Consider the following 18,538-nt stretch of genomic DNA (forward strand, 5'->3'; position numbering starts at 1 on the left):
ACAGCAACATACCCTCAGCTATGCAATGTGTTGTGCTTGGCTGTCAAGCTCATCTTGTATGTGTCTCACCAGCAGTGTGTTACCCTGGTCCTCAACCATCTTCTCCAAGCCTTTCTTTTGGCCTTGCCTTGGGAAAGTGAGGAGCAGTGATGCCAGCTCTGCTGCAGGAAGCTCGCAGGCAGTGACAAGGTCACTGCTAGATGCCAGACACATTGTCTTCTCCTGGGAACCATTCTTGAAATGCTAAACTGTTTGACTTGTCATATCGCTCACTATGGAGACAGCGCGATGACCTTTCTGTTAATGACAGCTTTTGCTGTTTGCTGATTGATAAAACTGCTGTTTCCATGAATCCTGTATTGGCAGTGCTACTAATATACCTAGGCCACTTCCACTGCATCGTGTTTATTGAACATGGACTCTAATATGAATCCTTCCCGGTGCCAAGCCGCAGGTCTTCGTGCCACCGGGGCACATGGAGGGGGGGTAGCTCTTCTGTGTCGGGGGACAAGGCTAAAAGTGATGGCAAGGCAGCTCAGTGCTGAATTAATGAAGGTGTGCTTGATTGCTTGATCTGCTGCCAAGTTACTCCCAGCCTGGAGCAAAAGCAAGGCCTGGAACGGGCACATGTCGCTGAAGGAAGCTCATTTGCAAGCTGAGGACTGTAGAGGGGGAAGAAAAAAAACCAAACCGTTCTCCCTGGATATGTCTCTCATTTTCCCCCTCTTCTGTCTTTCCTTCCATGAGAAACTTGAAACTGGCAACCACCAGTGGAAACGGCACACCACAGCTTCACCCAGAGCCCTGAAAGTGGATGAAACACCACTGCATGCTTAGGTCTTCCCATTCTTCCTATGCAAATTGGCTTCTTTCTTTTTCTTTGGGTAGCTTCATGTTCAGTTTGTCCCAGGAGAGAGAGTTAAGGCTTGCATTATGAATACATTATCTGTATCCTTCTCCTTCTTTGTGTCAGTTTTGTCTCTTCGTCATCATATTCCCCCACCCTTTCCAGAACTGAACTCTAAATATATTCTCATTTAGTAGTCAAAAAAATTCATTCTGCAAATGCTGAGGCTATTCTCCCTCCATCTGTAGTTCCTGAACAGATGTGCTCCAAGGGCTGGACTATTTTTCAAGCGCTACATCCCCATTCTGGGGCTGAGGGTTGCAGGAAGAAGCACTCTTACCCTGCCTGGCAGAAATGGCTTGCCTATACACCTTGCGTTCAGACCTCGGAGGGCAAGAAGGCAAAGTCTGCCAGCTGCTTTTCCCCCAAGCTGGAGCACGGGAAGCAGCCAGAAAAGCAAATTACTTCAGGTATGAACAAACAAGGAGCAGGACCACCCCATGCATCCCAGAGGTACAGTCAGTTCCTTATATACAGTCTGCTTGCTCAGGGGCTATGGCCAAGCCAGGGTGCAGCCAGCAAGTTTAATGTCGGCAGCCTTGGATGGTACCTCCAGAGGGAAATCTGGAGGACTAAATGTACTGTCAGGCTATACCAAATGCTAGTTATTAGTATGTCAACCATGTGACCACAATTCATTCAGCTTCTCTATTGTCTTGATCAGGCATTTTACAAGATAAGCTCCCTCTGATGATGGTGGGAACTGGTTGCCTGTTGAGACTTCATATGCAGAGAAGAAAGCAGGCTCCAAAGTGCTCCAGGATCCATATTCTGTGTCATATTCAAATTGGATTTTGGTTACTCTGTGTCTTTTACAACCTGGATTAGAGGCATTTACAGTTGTACGTCTCCTCTGTTACAGTCTCTATGTTCCTGTCTTCCGTGTGCTGTAGGGAGAGGAGGAGGAGGAGCAGCAAAACTGCAGCAGCACTAAGGAGCACAGCAATGTCAGTGCCAGCAGGCAGAGAGGGGCCGACATGCAGAGAGAGCAATTTAGCTGTGCTGAGCCAAGGGCTCGCTTCAGCTGAACAGAGCCAGATATAAACTTTTCTTCCCAATAAGTGCCTTTACGTTATGCTTTCATAGCAGCTAAATAAGGGTACTCTGGCAGAACAATTAAAGCTAGGGAGGTTTATGACTTTCAGCAGGATCACACAGAGCTTTGACTGAAAATATGTCCTTTGGCTATGATCTTAAAACCAGTTAAATATGTGAGAAGAGATATATTACTTTTTCTTTTTTTTTTTTTTTTAATGCATTGTGGAATTGATAAACAGAGGCACTCAGCCAGCTTTGGGGCTAAATCCCATCATAAGAAGTGGAACGTGGTACTCAGATAAACAGTTTAAACAAAGAAAGAACTGTGGTTATCTTGCCCGTAAGGTGTTAATAAGGATTCTCCACATCGTTTCAAACTGTAAGGCTTATGTTGGAGTGGTATCACTCTATGGTGTCAGCACAATACTGAGTGCAGCCAAAAGAAGACCTGGAAATGAACATTGATTTAAAGTGAGCAAGTACTGTAGTAGACATGCTTTTTAAAATAGGACTGCATTAGCTTTAGCAGTTGCAGCAGTAATGAAGCCAGAGGGGTTCTGCTTGCTTGATTTGTTCTACACGGTTTATCTGCTGGGAAGGAGCTTATAAGGGAGTTGGGACCTACAATATTGCTGGTGATTTGTAAAAATTATTGTTATTTGATAGATTAGCTCAGATATAATTCTGCTCCCTCAGTCCTTCTCTGTTGTTTGGGTAGAGCTGTGTATGCCAACCTACTGAAATTTTATGGGAGCTATGTGTGCATGTCTGGTTTTTTCCATTGTTCTCATCAAACCAGCTGTGTTTGACCAATGGAAACAAAGTTCCTCACGCTATGGCAAAGCAAAGCTATACCTCAAAGCAATGTGCTCATGATACTAAATCTGGGGATCTTTCCATTGAATATGTAACATTGGCATGAATTTGCAAAGATTATTTGCATCTTTACCAAAAATACAGAATTCTCAAACCATATTTTCAAGTCCTACTAGAAATTATGAGAGCACAACATGCATGTGGGATTTTTTTCTAGCAATTGTTGTCGTTTTATTTCTAAGAAAAAGGGATTCTGCTTTTTCTGAACACATTATTTTTCTTATTTAAAGGACAAAAGATGTATTAGCGGCATTTCATTTCTTCACTCTCCTACCTTCAAAAAAACCCCATTAATTCTTATCTCTCAGCATTTCCTCTAAAACAACTGGGTTATGGAGTGTTTAATAGCTTTATCTTCTTTAGTTAATTCCCCATGATTTAGATAATTCCCAGTCTGACAGTGCCTTGGATTTTTTACAGCACTTCTCATCAGAGGATCCCAGAGCTCTTTACCAGCCAGTCTAAATACAACTTCACATTACCTTGAGTAAAGAAAAGGAAAGTAAGAAAAATTTGGATGCAGGCAGAAACACAGTGACAAAGGATGATGAAAAGGCTGAGGTACTTAATGCCTTCTTTGCCTCAGTCTTTAATAGTAAGACCAGTTATTCTCAGGGTACCCATCCTCCTGCGCTGGAAGACAGGGATGGGGAGCAGAATGAAGCCCCCATAATCCAAGGGGAAATGGTTAGTGACCTACTACACCACTTAGACATACACAAGTCTATGGGGCTGGATGGGATCCACCCAAGGGGACTGAGGGAGCTGGCAGAAGTGCTCACCAAGCCACTTTCCATCATTTATCAGCAGTCCTGGCTAACCGGGGAGGTCCCAGTTGACTGGCGGTTAGCAAATGTGACGCCCATCTACAATAAGGGTTGGAAGAGAGGATCCGGGGAACTACAGGTCTATCAGTCTGACCTTGGTGTGGGGGAAGGTCATGGAACAGATCATCTTGAGTGCCATCACATGGCACATACAGGACAACCAGGTGATCGGGCCCAGTCACCATGGGTTTATGAAATGCAGGTCCTGCTTGACTAACCTGATCTCCTTCTATGACAAGGTGACCCACTTAGTGGGTGAGGGAAAGGCTGGGATGTTGCCTACCTGGACTTCAGTAAAGCCTTCGACACCGTTTCCCTCAACATTCTCCTGGAGAAACTGGCTACTCATGGCTTGGATGGGCATACTCTTTGCTGGGTAAAAAACTGGCTAGATAGCCAGGCCTAAAGAGTTGTGGTGAATGGAGTTAAATCCAGTTGGCAGCCAGTCACAAGTGGTGTTCCCCAGGGCCCAGTACTGGGGCTAGTTCTGTTTAATATCTTTATCAACGATCTGGAACAGGGGATGAAGTGCATCCTCAGTAAGTTTGCAGACAACACCAAGTTGGGCTGTAGGAAGGCTTTACAGAGGGATCTGGACAGGCTGCATCGATGGGCTGAGGCCAATGATATGAGGTTCAACAAGGCCAAGTGCCAGGTCCTGCACTTGGGTCACAACAACCCCATGCAACGCTACAGGTTTGGGGAAGAGTGGCTGGAAAGCTGCCTGGCAGAAAAGGACCTGGGGGTGTTGGTCAACAGCCAGCTGAATATGAGCCGGCAGTGTGCCCAGGTGGCCAAGAAGGCCAATAGCATCCTGGCTTGCATCAGAAATATGTAGCCAGCAGGACTAGGGAAGTGATAGTGCCCCTGTACTTGTCACTGGTGAGGCCACAGCTCAAATACGGTGTTCAGTTTTGGGCCCCTCACTACAAGAAAGACATTGAGGGGCTGGAGCATGTCCAAAGAAGGGCAACGAAGCTGGTGAAGGGTCTAGAGCACAAGTCTTATGAGGAGCGGCTGAGGGAACTGGGGTTGTTTGGCCTGGAGAAAAGGAGGCTCAGGGGAGACCTTATCACTCTCTACAACTACCTGAAGGGAGGCTGTAGCAAGGTAGGTGTCAGTCTTTTTTCCCAAGTAATAAGTGATAGGATGATAGAAAAGGGCCTCAAGTTGCACCAGGGTAGGTTTAGATTGGATATTAGGAAAAACCTCTTCACATAAAGGGTTATCAAGCATTGGAACAGGCTGCCCTGTTGAGAAGTGGTTGAGTCCCCATCCCTGGAGGTATTTAAAACTTGTAGATGTGGTGCTTAGGGACATGGTTTAGTGGTCGACTTGGCAGTGCTACGTTAATGGTTGGACTTAATGATCTTAAAGGTCTTTTCCAACCTAAATGATTGTATGATTCCATGAAAAATTTTATCTGGCCAAGATCAGGAAGCCAAAGGGCCCGTTCAGTTCTCTTCTGCAGACTTCAGCTGTTCTAGTCTATACACACTCTCAGTGACACTCTCTTCTCATGTGTACTTTCTCTTCTTTCATGGCTCCCATTAATGGTATTTTTTGATCTACTTGGTCCACTTTTGCACATTGAGACAAAGCATGTTCTGGAGAGCTTCTAACATACACCTGCCTCTGCAGTCCGATTTATCAGGCTTTGAGATTTTGAGTGAGAAGTTATGCAGCCCAAGCTGCCGCTACATGGAGCTGCTAATTGGACTTTCCATCTCCTGCAATATATGTTACAGAAAGAAGTCACGGCAGTTTGGGTTTTTCTTTACAAAGTTTACTAGTTTGGTAAATTAGCTGGATATGTAGAGTAGTAAACCAGCAAATTTTAGGGAGATGCATTCACCCTCATCTGCCATAATAATTAGCCAAATGAGGGAATCAGATCAGAAGCAGGTGTGGCTTCTCTGCACCTATTAGTTATAAATACAATAACCAAGAGTCCCTGAACACCGTGCTATATGTGTACCTTGAACCCGATTCTCAGACCTGATCTTGGGCCTCCTTTCTGGTGTGATATTAGCCTTCTGACCAGTGCAGATGTGGAAACATCCCTTAGGGACATGCAGGTTACAGGCTGGGGAAATTTCCCTCTCCTGAAGCACGGAGTCCTGTAGGCTACCAGCAGTTCTGTCTGGTCCTGCCAGACACTGAGGCACATCCTCAACAGGAAAGTAAAAAGGATGTTCAGCAATGCCAGCTCACTGCAGCCTGGTTGTAGCAGTAGTGATTCTTCTGAGAAGTTCATTGATAAAGAATTTGTAAATGAAATTGGAGTCTTAAGCACTAACGCACCCTAAAACTGAAACTGACTTTTGAGTTGGAGACCACTGTGCTGGGATGCAACATGACACAGAAGTCAAATCCAAGATCAGCCTGTCTGCAATTGCTAATGGCCTAATCCAGGGCCCAAACAAGATAAGTGGAAAGCTTTCCCTGTCTCCCCTGATTCCAGATCAAACCGTTATTGGAAAGAGTGGAATTAGAGTATACAGTGATATCCAGGAGTCCATATTTATTGGGGCAAACCTGAATAATAATTCTGAGGATGCCAAGCTATGTGTGGCAAACCACTATGTGTTGCTGAGTCAAGGCAAGTAGTCCTTTCAGCTCAGTATCAAAAAAGTAATGAAGGCTGATTTATTTGTCAGGTAACAGAAAACTCTGCTGGATATGGGACTGTAGTCTCTGCCTAGTTTCATAGCTGTGCCCTCTTTAATTAGCAGTATGTGGTGGATTAACATTTTAGGAATTCACAGAGGAATAATGAATATGCTAATGTTGTTGGTAATAATCTACATAAAAGCTTTATAACAAGTTTGGTGGTTTAACCTGGCCAGAACAATTAAAATACTCAAATAAGCAGTTCCTTCTCTTCAGGAAAAGATCTCTCTAATATCAGTGCCACAACACATGGCTCATTATCAGCACCAGCAATAAAACAGGGGAGGACATCAAATTAGTAAAATTTCAGTCAAAGGGCAGCTGTGTTTTGTTTTATAGCCATCCTCATTGGAGAGCATGTGCAAGAAGAGGAGAGATAGCACAGCGCAAAAGGTAGACAGTGTACAAATACTGCACGCAGGAGATAGTCTTCTCCTACTTCTGCAAGGCCCATTGCCTGAAGGCCAGAGGGTGAGTATCTGCAGTCAGGCCTGGAGGTGATGCTTCCTCTGCATTGCCTACGCAGGATGGATTTAGACTGAATCAGGAGGAGTTGTCCCTGGAAGCGAGATCCTCTCTCCCATGTTGCACGGTTTGATTGCAACTCAAAGCCATAGCACCCTGCACCAAATGTCTGGCGCCTCTCTTTCTTTAAACAGATGTTGGATTGCATGTTTCAATGGGAATTAACACTTTCTTTCTAGAATACTTTTCCTGTTATTGGAAGCCCAGATAAGGGTGGACACAACTGACCCCTCGTCAAATGATGGAATTTCCAAGTGTCCAGAGGAACCAGAAAGCACAGCTATTCCAGAAGGACAGGGGAAACTCAAAGGACATAGAATTTCACTTCTAAAGTCTACACACAAGGAGGAAAATAGGTGTGCTTGTGAACATGAGCTGGAGAGAAGGATGTAGCTGAAGGGAAAAAAAAAAATCCAACAACATATTTAACTAGGATTAAGTAATGTTGTCCCAAGAGTAGAGCAGTGTACATGTTATAAAGAAACAAAATGTATTTCCCCGCTATAAGCATGCACCTTGCAACATCCAATGTAATGTATTTATTTACTCCCTACGCAGAAAGGGGAATGTTAAAAGCAGTGGCAAGCTGCTGTTGAACAGCTGCTGTTCACTCCTCCGGAGGCAGATGAATATCTCCAACCTAGTTTTGTAAATCAAAATCATTCAGGCATAGTCCTGACTACATTTGCCCATGTGTCTCAATGCTAATCCAACCAAGCCTCCACCCTCCTTCAGGGTTATAGAGAGGGGAGGTCCTAGGGATAAGCTGTAGGGACTGCAAATGAGATGTGCTTTGAATCCTTAGAGGGAAAGCTTTACATCCATGCAAACCTATTTATAATAATAGGTGTTGGTTTTCTACCTAATACAGGTTTATGTTAAAAATTTACATAGCCAGATGCTGTAAATATAAATCAGTACATGAGTGCTCATTTAAGAAAAAATAAACTGTTGCAGATACTCCACTGGGAAAGCTAGAGTATATTTTTCAAGATCCCTAAAGCCAAGAAATTCTCATCTGCTTCATTTAAGAGGTAACAGATATTTGGTTTTGCCCTAGGGGGTGGAGGCACTAAATCAGAAGGGAGTTAGGAGGACTCCATCTTGCAAGACTCAAGGGGATTCTGCATATGTTGCACATAATAAACTCAAATTCAGCACTTTGTAGTGTTGTTTTCTGGCTGCACCCTGCCTTGATTGAGACATAGCTACCTCTGCAAATGGCACTTCGGGTTCTGTGCCAGGGAACTGTAATGATAATGACACGTCTCATTGCAAAGACACAGTAAGGTTAATCAAAAAGCAGATGACGAGATCCTAAACTCTTTTTAAGCTAAGTTGTGTAAATAGTAGTATAAGGCTGCTGAATGGCTGTTTTGCATTACGGGTATTAATGACAATGAAGGTCAGCAAGGAAGAATAAGCTGATATTCTTCCATACAGTGTGTCCTAGGGATTGCTGTTTTGTTACAGCAATGCAATACAATGTCCTACCTTGTTTCCCCTTACCGCTTTGTTAAACTGAGCTTCAGTGGCTGAAAACATTAAGTAAAACCAATTGCAGTGCGTATTGGCTATAGGTGGCAAGGTGTTGCCAGTGGGGGGCGGGGGGAGCCAGGACCTATTATCTGATGAAAGTTTTCTTAAAAACACAGTAAGAAGATGTCAGGGCCTGCCCTGCACTGGGCACAGCCAGTTCCAGCCATCTCTGCAACAGACCCACTGCAGGACAGAGCTGAGGCCATCAGCCACATGTGGGCACACTGGGGACAGCACAACTCCTCGCACTGGTTGGAGTGGGACATAGAGGAGTCAGGCATGAAGAACTGAAGTTGATTGAGTCTGGGAAAAAAGCGGGGGTGCGGGTATGGAGAAAGAGTTGGTTTAATTTTTTTCCTTGTTTCTCACTACCCAAATCTATTTTAACTGGTAATAAATTAAGTTAATTATCCCCAAGTTGAGTCTGCTTTGCCTGTGATGGTAGCTGGTAAGCGATCTTGTCTTTATCTTGACCCACAAGCTTTGTCATCCTATTTTGTTCCCTTGCCCGCTGTGGAAGAGGGGGAGTGAGAGAGCAGCTGGGTGGGTGACTGGCTGCTGGCCAAGGTTAACACAAGTGAACATCTAAGAAGTTAATTTACTGTGTCCTTTTTCATTCCAGTCCTACATCTGACACCGGTTGCCTCCTTACACTGTATTTCATGCTTTACCCTTGCCCAACTGCCAGTTTTTCAGCACCACTGCCTCTGAGCTAGGAGGAGTTGGATTTCTCAGAACTGTATGGGGAGGAGGAATAATCTGGTCTGCCTGTAACAACGGTGGGGTTTAGGAAGGACCTGCTGAAAGCTGACACATGGAACATAATGGGGCGGAGAGAAAATGCTATGGTACACATATCAGCCAGGGAAGATGTTTTCTGTGTGGCTGGAACAAAAGCAAGTGCCTGCTATCAGGTGGCTTCAGGTCAATGTTCCTCTTTACTGGTAGTGTAGTGGACACACAGTTAAGCGTTATTGTCACAGTGCCATATTTTGTGTCTAAATACTTATTATAGTAGGGGGTCCTATACATGTTTAAAAAAAATTTATATGAAGGAGAATAATTTTGATTCAGCTGCTTATCTGTTTGGTATTACTATCAAAAATAATTGGTATCACAAAAAATTATTTTTAGAATTCAACACATTATTTTCATACACATCTATCCAGTTTTTATGTATGGTATTCCTGGGTTAATTTATTCCACATGACAATGGATTTACACATGTTACAGCTATTCATTTTATTTTTTTTTCTGAAAGGCTTTCATTATTAGTAATAGCTTCCTGTAAGGTATCATGTTTCTGTGCGCTAGTTTTTCAAGTGCACTTACTAATACAGCATTTATCAATACCGAAAATTAAGACATGCTCTGAGATAATGATATTAAGTAAATGACAGACCCATTTTCCTGAAAGGACCTTTTTGGAAAGAGTTTATTGCTGGAAATTTGGTAATAGATTTTCATGCATAAGCTGTTAGCCGCTTTGCATCTCCTCCCATTTATTTGCTTTGACAAACATTGCAGACTTCCTGCTGCAGAGAAAACTGGGAACCAGTTTCTATGGCCAGGGAATTTATTGCGAAAGTTTGTAGTTGAGCAGATAGTTGCGCTTTGAGTGGAAATTGCTTGTCAGAATCAGCTACTGGCCATTAGCATTTATTTTTATGGTGTATTTTTAAGAAGACTTTCATCAGAAATGAATTACTCTACCAGGCAAATTTTTGACATGTTGAGGGCAATATCAGGATGTACTCATCCAGGAAGCAAAGAGGGAGTAGGACAAAGCTTGGATCAATATTTACCTCAAGGGACGATTAAGTTTGTTATTAGACAGAGAGGGGAGTTTATATATTGAGTTTCTATCTACTAAATCCAAAAAGGGGTGAGGCACATCTGTCAGTGTGTGAGCACCAAGGTGATTTCCTCTCTTCCTTTGCTTCCGAGCATAAACTATTTATGATTAAAAGTTAGTGACAAATAAATTACAAAGCTGACCAGATGGTTAGGCTAGGCAGGTAACTAAGTGAATTGAGCCATGTTCATTGTTGTATCCTACCAAATTTGCTTGGCAGATACTATAAAAATACCTTCTCTTACAAATAATCTGTCACTGTGAAGTGCTTCCACCTCTGACGGAGTTGTAAACATTTTCTTCTCTACCTACTTCTATGGAGCTACTGAACCTTCACTGAAGTGGACGGTGTCTCAGCCAGCACAGAGTCTTTCCCACTCCTGTTTGGGAATACTTTGTTTAGCATTAGACCTCTGTGCTCTGTAGCTAAGAGTCTCTGCCATGGAGCTGGAGTCTACAGAAGTGTAGCATAAGATGTGCGCTGGCTTTTTGCACAGGTAAAAATCACAGACAGGGGAATGTCTGTTAGTTATGCATGCTGCCTTCCATCCTAACACCTACTGCAAATGCAAGCATCTGGATCACTCAGTAGACTCATCTGAGAAAAAAAAGGAGGGATTGGGGAGTAAATTAAAATATACTTATTGAGGTGACCCAAAGCCTTGATGAAGCTGGTGGGCCAAAGTGACTTGGTGTGGGTAGTTCTTATAATACACTGTATAGATTTGAATTCTAGCCATTGCATGAGATGGAACATATTTGGCAAAACACTTTTATTCTTTCTTTTCAAGACTGATATATTATGAATAATCTTGTCATCTTGATTCCTATTCCTATTTCAACAATTATTATTTGGGATGATTATTTGGGACATTTTTATTTGCTGACTTTCTCTGAGAATCATCTAGCAGACAGACATCTACCAGCAGTGCTCTATGATCTTTCCTCAGAGCTTAAAGATGGGCTAAAAGACTTTCTGAGGTTCCTACGAGCATTGCAGTGCTGTGGCAGGATCATAATTTTATGACAGAAGGGTTCCTTGTATGCCAGATCTATTCACAACCATAAAACACAAATTCCCTTTCAATTAAAATGCCTAAACAATCAAGGGTAGAATTTGGTATCTCACCATACTGGAATGCCAGGTCCCACTTTTAAAGCTAACGAGGAGTCCAGCTGATTTGCACAGCTTCTCACAATCCAGGGAGGCTGAGACTTCAGGTATACATTCAGACGGCACCTGTGTGTCAGCCGAGTTGCCGTGCCCAGATGGGGATGCCTCCCTGGCCTGTGACAAACAGCAGCAAAACTTATTAAATCATCATAGCTTAACTGTGAATCTGAGTGCTGTATGTCTTTTCAAAATAGCCTATGGGTTCCTATGTCGTTCAGGTGCTTCTGACAATTTCACTCCCTGTGCTGTTAAATAAAGAAAAACATGGAAGCTTAAAAGCTGCCCAGCCCTTCATGTATCTTATGTCACTTTCTAATAGTCTGGAAAACCTTAAAATCACAAGAAGCCTGCCAGAATGACCACTTTAAATAAACAGGCATTAATGTTGCTCAGTAAAAGTAATTTCCATCTCAAGAAATAGAAAGTAGGTGTTCACTTCATAGATGAGTTTTTTAAATTAAGCTCTTCATATAATTCCAGGAATCTAAGACTCAATTTTCTCTTCCTCATTCAAGGCATAATCAACACCTGCAGAGACAGCATTGTGTTATTTGTGTTCATAGGGATGTGAATGCACCTCCCTTAACTAATGGGCTGGAAGATTTTGTACTGATATATCTAAACTTGCTATTAGTGGTTATAATGAAGATAGCAAGACAATGGATTAAAGAACCATGGACTTTCCCAAAGTATAAGTGGGCTTGCATTGCCTTTGAAGAGTGAGACTTCTGTTACAACTTGTAGAAACACCAGGACTAAATAGAAAAGTGGAGCACAGAAGGTTTTATTTGTAAACTTTGCCTGACTCAAAGTGGGAGATACTTCTATTTTAATTTTAAACTTCTTGAAGGGTCTAGTCTAAGCAAATTCTCTGGGTTTCTCCTGCCCTTAGTGAAGAATGGCAGGTAGTTTCAGATAATGATTCTTCCTTCTCATCTTAAGCAGCTGAGAGTGCCTGTCTTTGTTCGCAGAGCATAGATAGGCTATATGGACTATAGGGATCAGGGCAAGTAACTTAGAGTTAGGTGCTTATTTTTCACCATCTGCAAATCAAAGTGGGATTAATTATCCCCAATGAGGGGCTTCTGAAATAAAATGACTAGAGACAAACACACTTTGGGGTAACACAGAAAGCATTGCCTACTGCAGATGGAAATGAATTCTAGAAAGAAAGAAAAAATTCAAAGCAGCTGTGTATAGTGCAGACTACAAGGCTCAGCCCCATTCTCCACACACAGACATCCTGCATCATTTTAGATACTATGAACTACCTAAACTCAGCCATTCCCCCAGCAGTGTGGGGGTCTCCTGTGAGTCTTGATTCATATAATGCTACTTCTGTCCCTGCTAGATGAATAGTCCCATCCCTATCCGAGATGCTCTGTAACACCTCAAAAGGCAATAGAAGCCCATGTTTAAGTAATTGAATCCCCTTCACAGTATGCTCCATCAGCAAACTACCCCTTCTTCAATAGCCTCAGCTCTGGGAGTCTTTGCAATCTTGGAATAGGAGGAGATACACCAACAGTGTTTGAAACAGAGGCCTAGATGAGGCTTACAAATGACAGAGAATGGAGTATTTTGAAAGCTTGTATTATTTCCAGCTCTTTAAGTAAGCCACAAACCTTTTTTTTCCTAGACACAGAGAGTTTCTCTTTAGTTTCTGTGTCGATAGGAGGTTTCTCCACAATAGTTTTTGAAATCCCAGATATAGCTGCAGTTTGTATTCATGTCTAGGAAGGGATTTAGGCTGAAAAGTGAAACTGTGCATAAGAGTGTCTCTCATCATCTGTCAGAAAAAGTCACGTTGCAGCAGGATGCTGAAAAATGGGATATACTGAACAAAAGGCTATGGGAAACCAAAATACCTCTGCCATCCTCCTTAATACACTGTCCTTCTCCTTGATCAGTGATAGGCAATCCTCAGACATTTTTGACACCTGCAAAAGCATAAAAGAAGCAACAAGTGGCATCTTCCTTTGAAGAAGGTGAAAACTGGCCCTATTTTCCTCTCCCACATGTAAGAAAAAACCCCCGATGTTTTCTTTTTTCAGGTTATACCTTCTGTAACTTGTCTTTTCCCAGGCCAAACTAGCTTAGATTATTTCAAACAAGTTCACATTGAGTCACTAGGGGAACTGACAAAAGGAAAATAAAAATTATTGGAGAGCTAAAAAGTGTAGAAAGAAGCAACTTTGGAAGTTCACCCTGTGCTTGAAAGTACTTTGGTTATATCAGTACACAGACACACACACTCATTCCCGATCTCCTAAGATGAGAAGTCAGCAGCAGAAACAAAGAAGAAACTTCAGAGAGATTTGCTATCAAAAACACCAGCACTGGAAAAATGTCACTAGGACACTCATGAAAAACAATCAAAACAAAACCAGACCTGCTGCTTAAAACATTGATCAGAAAGAGCAGGGCCAGGCAGGCTTGTCTTATAAAGATTGCCCCAAAATTAGAAAAGTTTTTGAAATGTGAATGACATACTAGGTGGCATCTACTGGTCCATCATCTATGCCAGTAGGAGCTGTGTGGCTTTTCCTAACCCACAGGCTTTGCAAAGGCTGCTTCCCCAGAGTCTCCACCTGCCTTCATCCTGCATTTCTTGCACAACCACCAGTGATGGAGAGACACAGATGACGCTGCAGGGGCATCTGTGGCTCCCTTGATCATTCGCAGTAACTAATATCAACCAGACCAGTGAATGACACAGTTGCCTGGGAAGAGCAACCTGCAGTTCTCCTAACCTGCAACTCAGGAGATCTTCTTCTGAGGTAAGCAGCAAATTGTGGCAGTCCCTGGCACCAGTCACTCAGGAGCACACACACACATGCTAAGTCAGTTGGGTTGCAGGTGATTGCAGTGTCTGTTACCTGGATACCTTCAGCATGCGAAGGAAGATGAATTTTGCATTCCTGCAAGGAGCAAACCAACCAGCAGTTCGTCTCATCCCAGAGCTACAGAGGATCTGGGGTCTAGACCCAGATCAGTGCTCAATGACTCGCCAATTTCTAACCTCTTGCCAATTCCTTCTCACTGTCTCTTTTCCATTTGCTTTCCTTTAACCGTGTCTCATAGTACTGAAGCAGCTTGTCGCTGTGCTACGATTGCCAGCTGCTCGAGTATATGTGGCACAAAAGCAGTTTTGGTGCTTGGATGGGAAAATATTGCTGGCTGTATTGGATACTGGCAGATGGCAATTTCCCTCTTTCTGTCATCACATAACACATTTTCAGTGGGGTGTTTTAGCCAAAAAATGAAAACAGGCCATGTGCTTTAAGTAACCTGAGTTTGTTTTGACCAAACTTGAGTCTCTTTCCCTGTCCTCCTCATCCATCGTTATGTCATTTAGATTCCCCAGGAACTGGGCATGGCTGCAGCCCCCAGCAAGTACATGTTATCTGGGGACAACATCGACAGCCGCCTGGCAAGACCCTCGTCATGTGTAGGTGCCCTACCAATTTGCACCATTTCTCTGTGGTTGTTTCCGTTTCTCTTCCACTTTGGTGAAAAACGTCTTCTTGTAGTATTTATTCCTTCAGTGAGCCGTCTTGTTTGTATGTCCTGTGCTGAGTCAGAAAATGGCAATATATAAGGCAATTGTATGCAGCAGGCAGTGCTAAAGGGTCACGATACTCACCAAGTAAAGAACTACACTGGCAGAAAGCGGGGGGTTGTTGTCCCTCTGTGCAGACAACAACAATCTTTTGTTGCATGACCGCAGTTTATTCCGACAAAGCTTTGGCTGGCACACAAAGTGGATGGTACCCAGTTTATGAGCAGGCACTCAATTTTTGTTGCTCTTTTATTGTTTAATGGGCTATTTACCAAATGCTGTACAAGCTCAGTTCTGAAAAATGATTTATTGTTTGCTTTGTTGGCCTTTATGTGTCATTTCTGACTACAGTTCTAGGCACTTGACAAACACTATTTTCGCCGTGCTCCTTCGGGTCAGAGAGGGACCATCCTCATTCCTCTCAGGAGAAGCGTGGCAGAGAGAGATGGAAGCTGAACCTGCATGAATGTCGGTGTCCCACTGACTGATGATGGCACAGGCACCTCTCTGTGCAAGGCCTCAGCGCGGCAGGAGCAAAGCTGCCTTCTAGCCTCTTCTGCTGCACCCGCGCAAGCTGGACATCGGTGGGTCCAGCTCAGCACCCTGGCAGTAGTGACTCCACAGTTCATGGCCACTGCAGAAGAGCTTGGCTTTCTGCCTTCTTCAGCAGAGGCAGGGTGAGAAACCAGCCCTTGAGGACTTCATGCAGCAACCTCGGCCATGAGACAGACCAGGGCAGAGAGGAAATTAGCATTTCACTTTGAAAGTTTATTTTTTTAATGTATCATCAGATGAATTTTAGACTAGAATACAGATTAGCTCTGCCCTTTTATGTATCACCTAATTCTAGGTGATATATTATACCATGCCTTAGGTGTTTAATATATGAATAGGAAAATGCAAGGCCCTTTCTCTTCCCCTTCACCACTGCTCAGGCATAAAACAAGGTCCTACTCACATATACAATTCATTCAAATCCATGTATTACAGTGCTGGGCCTTAAACACAATGTCTTTGCTCTAATTTAGTACCTGAAGTCAAGGAAATGTCTTTCTAGGAAGGTATAGGGTCATTACAGCTTCTCACGTGAGTCATCTTGCACTAGGTCAGCGACAGGGTAGGACGCCCAGCCAGTGGGGCAGCACCGTGGTAGCACCTGATCTGCAGCTAGATACCTGTGCAACTTGCCAGGCAGGACCTGCCCGTGCTGGTCACAGTGTAAAATCCCTGCAGACTAGGAGCTATGAGATCTGAATAGTGGCCCAGTTCATAAATCACTCAAAAATATCATTATCTGTTATTTTTCCCCTTTTCCTTCACTCAAGACATTCCCTCTTCTCCCTCACTTAAAGCTGACTGGAATAAAGAAACCCATTTTGTAAACATTTTGTTACATCAGACTTCAGCTTTGCCCTAAATTTTGTATTCTTTCATGGCCAGATAAAACCAAACACTTCATTTTATTTCAAGTAGTTGCAGTAATTTTTGGCAAGATGACTTAAAAACAATATTTTGTTTCTGTAAAATTGATTTTTTCCCATTAAAAGCGTTTCATCAATTTTTTTTCTGTTTTATCCCACTCTATGGGCCCTTCTTTTCCAGTCACCCTGACAACGACAAGGCTAAATGCTGAGCATCAAAAGGCTGCTTCTTTCATACAGCGCTATGAAAAGTCCCCTCAGCTAGCTGGAGTGATTACTGTCAGGCTGATTAGCACCTCATGACCAGATTGTTCCGCATCTACGAAGAGGGAATGAGTATTCTTCTATGGGCATTCTCCTTAATGAGTCTACTCAGGATGCAGTTTTCATTGATGATGTTTTGTTATCATTGAAGGGATCTGACTTGTCAAGTGTTCTACTCTGAAATATTTTGATTTTTCCGATGTTTTATCTAGATTAACATTTTTTCACTTTCCTGTGTGCGGTCTCTAACCAGCCCTTTAAATTTTCTTTATTGCATATGCTGTGGATACATACGGCAACTTAAGGCAAGAAAACTTTTGTTGACAATCCATGTTATATTTCCTACATGTAGTAAATGTTAGTCTAGACCAAGGAGAACCGGAGCTAGACCTAGGAGAACTGGACACAGCTGCTTAAGGTGGGGTCAGGTCAGTTTTTTTAATCTGTGCCAGAACATCCCCTCAAATATGAGTAAAATAGAAATTAAGCAGTTGGACTTCTGTGAATGAAACCAGCTACAGAAATGGTAAATACTCATTATCACTATATTGCTATTTTATGTCTGGATACACTTAAAATAACAAGCACTAAACAAGGCTCTCAAAATTGTAAACATAACACAACACCAGCAACATATATAGGACTTTTGAAAGCCTCCTTGCTGCATGTGACGAGTAATAGGAGACAAAATGAGTGGTAGAGAAATAATTTCTTATTTTGTTTTATTTATTTATTTAACCCAGCTGTTTATTGTAATGAACAATAGATGCTCTCACTGTACAGGAATGCAGCCAAACATGCATTTAACTGCCGAAGCAGAAAAGCTTGCCTGTTTCTAACTAGGAAACATTATAAACGTTTATAGGAGATCAAATCGTGGGTTTTGAGCATCTGTTTTACATTATTAGTATATGTGTGCAAACACACACCCTGCTCTATTGCATTTCACAGCCTTTCTAAAAGGGAGCTGTATTATTCACCACAATAACACCGGTATTCTTAGGGAAATGCCGTTTCTGTAGAAAGCTAAGGCCCATCAGATTTCCAGAGATTTGGATATGCACCTCCCTAGTCTTGTCTCGGAAGCATCAGCCTGCATCTCCTTGGTAACTGGGGTGCAAGGCTGAGAGTGTTTAGGGTAGCGGGCACGGACGCTCTGCCCTCTTGGGATGGAGGTGCACCCTGGCATGCCAGCTGGCACAACACAAAGCCGTGAAGCTCCTGAGATCTCGGCCCATTCCTGGACACGCGATGCCACTTTTGGGTTGTGTTTCTGACGGCTGGTGTGGGGGCCAGCCGCCAGGGCACCCTGTGACGCGGGCGGGACAAAGGTGTCAGGAGGGTGGCAATTAGGAACAAGGAGGCTACGTGAAGCTGTGGACCATCATCTAAGTAGGTCACCCCGGGCTCCTAGAGCCTCCTGAGGGCCTGGCCGCACTTCCACCACAGCGTCACTCTGTATTCAAGGCCACAGCCTATTTAATGATAGCATCTGGGGAGGAACAGCCTTCTCCCTTGGTCGCTCTCTGACTAACCCCAGGCGGCTGACGTAGTTTTGGCAGTCAAGGAGCGGTGGCTGACTCACTATGATGCCGTGAGCGTCGGGGGAAACGTGCCAGGGACACCTCAGGGTGATGGATTTTGGTCCCAGCAGCTTCTCCCTGTACCTCTGACAGCTAACCTCAGCAGCACATCCTGGCTGGCCAGGGTGGTTTTATTACTGATATTTTTACTTTTAGAGTTTGGTCTATGATAAAGCACCAAGTCCTAACCCCCACAAATAATGCTTGATTAATGTCCCAAGCAAGACAGACTGCTATAAAATTACAGATTGCGTTTTCTGTTTGAAGATCCTAATTTAGCGAGTGAAGTACCTG

Source organism: Nipponia nippon, unplaced genomic scaffold, assembly GCF_047370975.1.
Source record: "Nipponia nippon isolate SJK-2023a ecotype South Korea unplaced genomic scaffold, ASM4737097v1 scaffold_1, whole genome shotgun sequence".
NCBI classification, from domain to species: Eukaryota; Metazoa; Chordata; class Aves; order Pelecaniformes; family Threskiornithidae; genus Nipponia; species Nipponia nippon.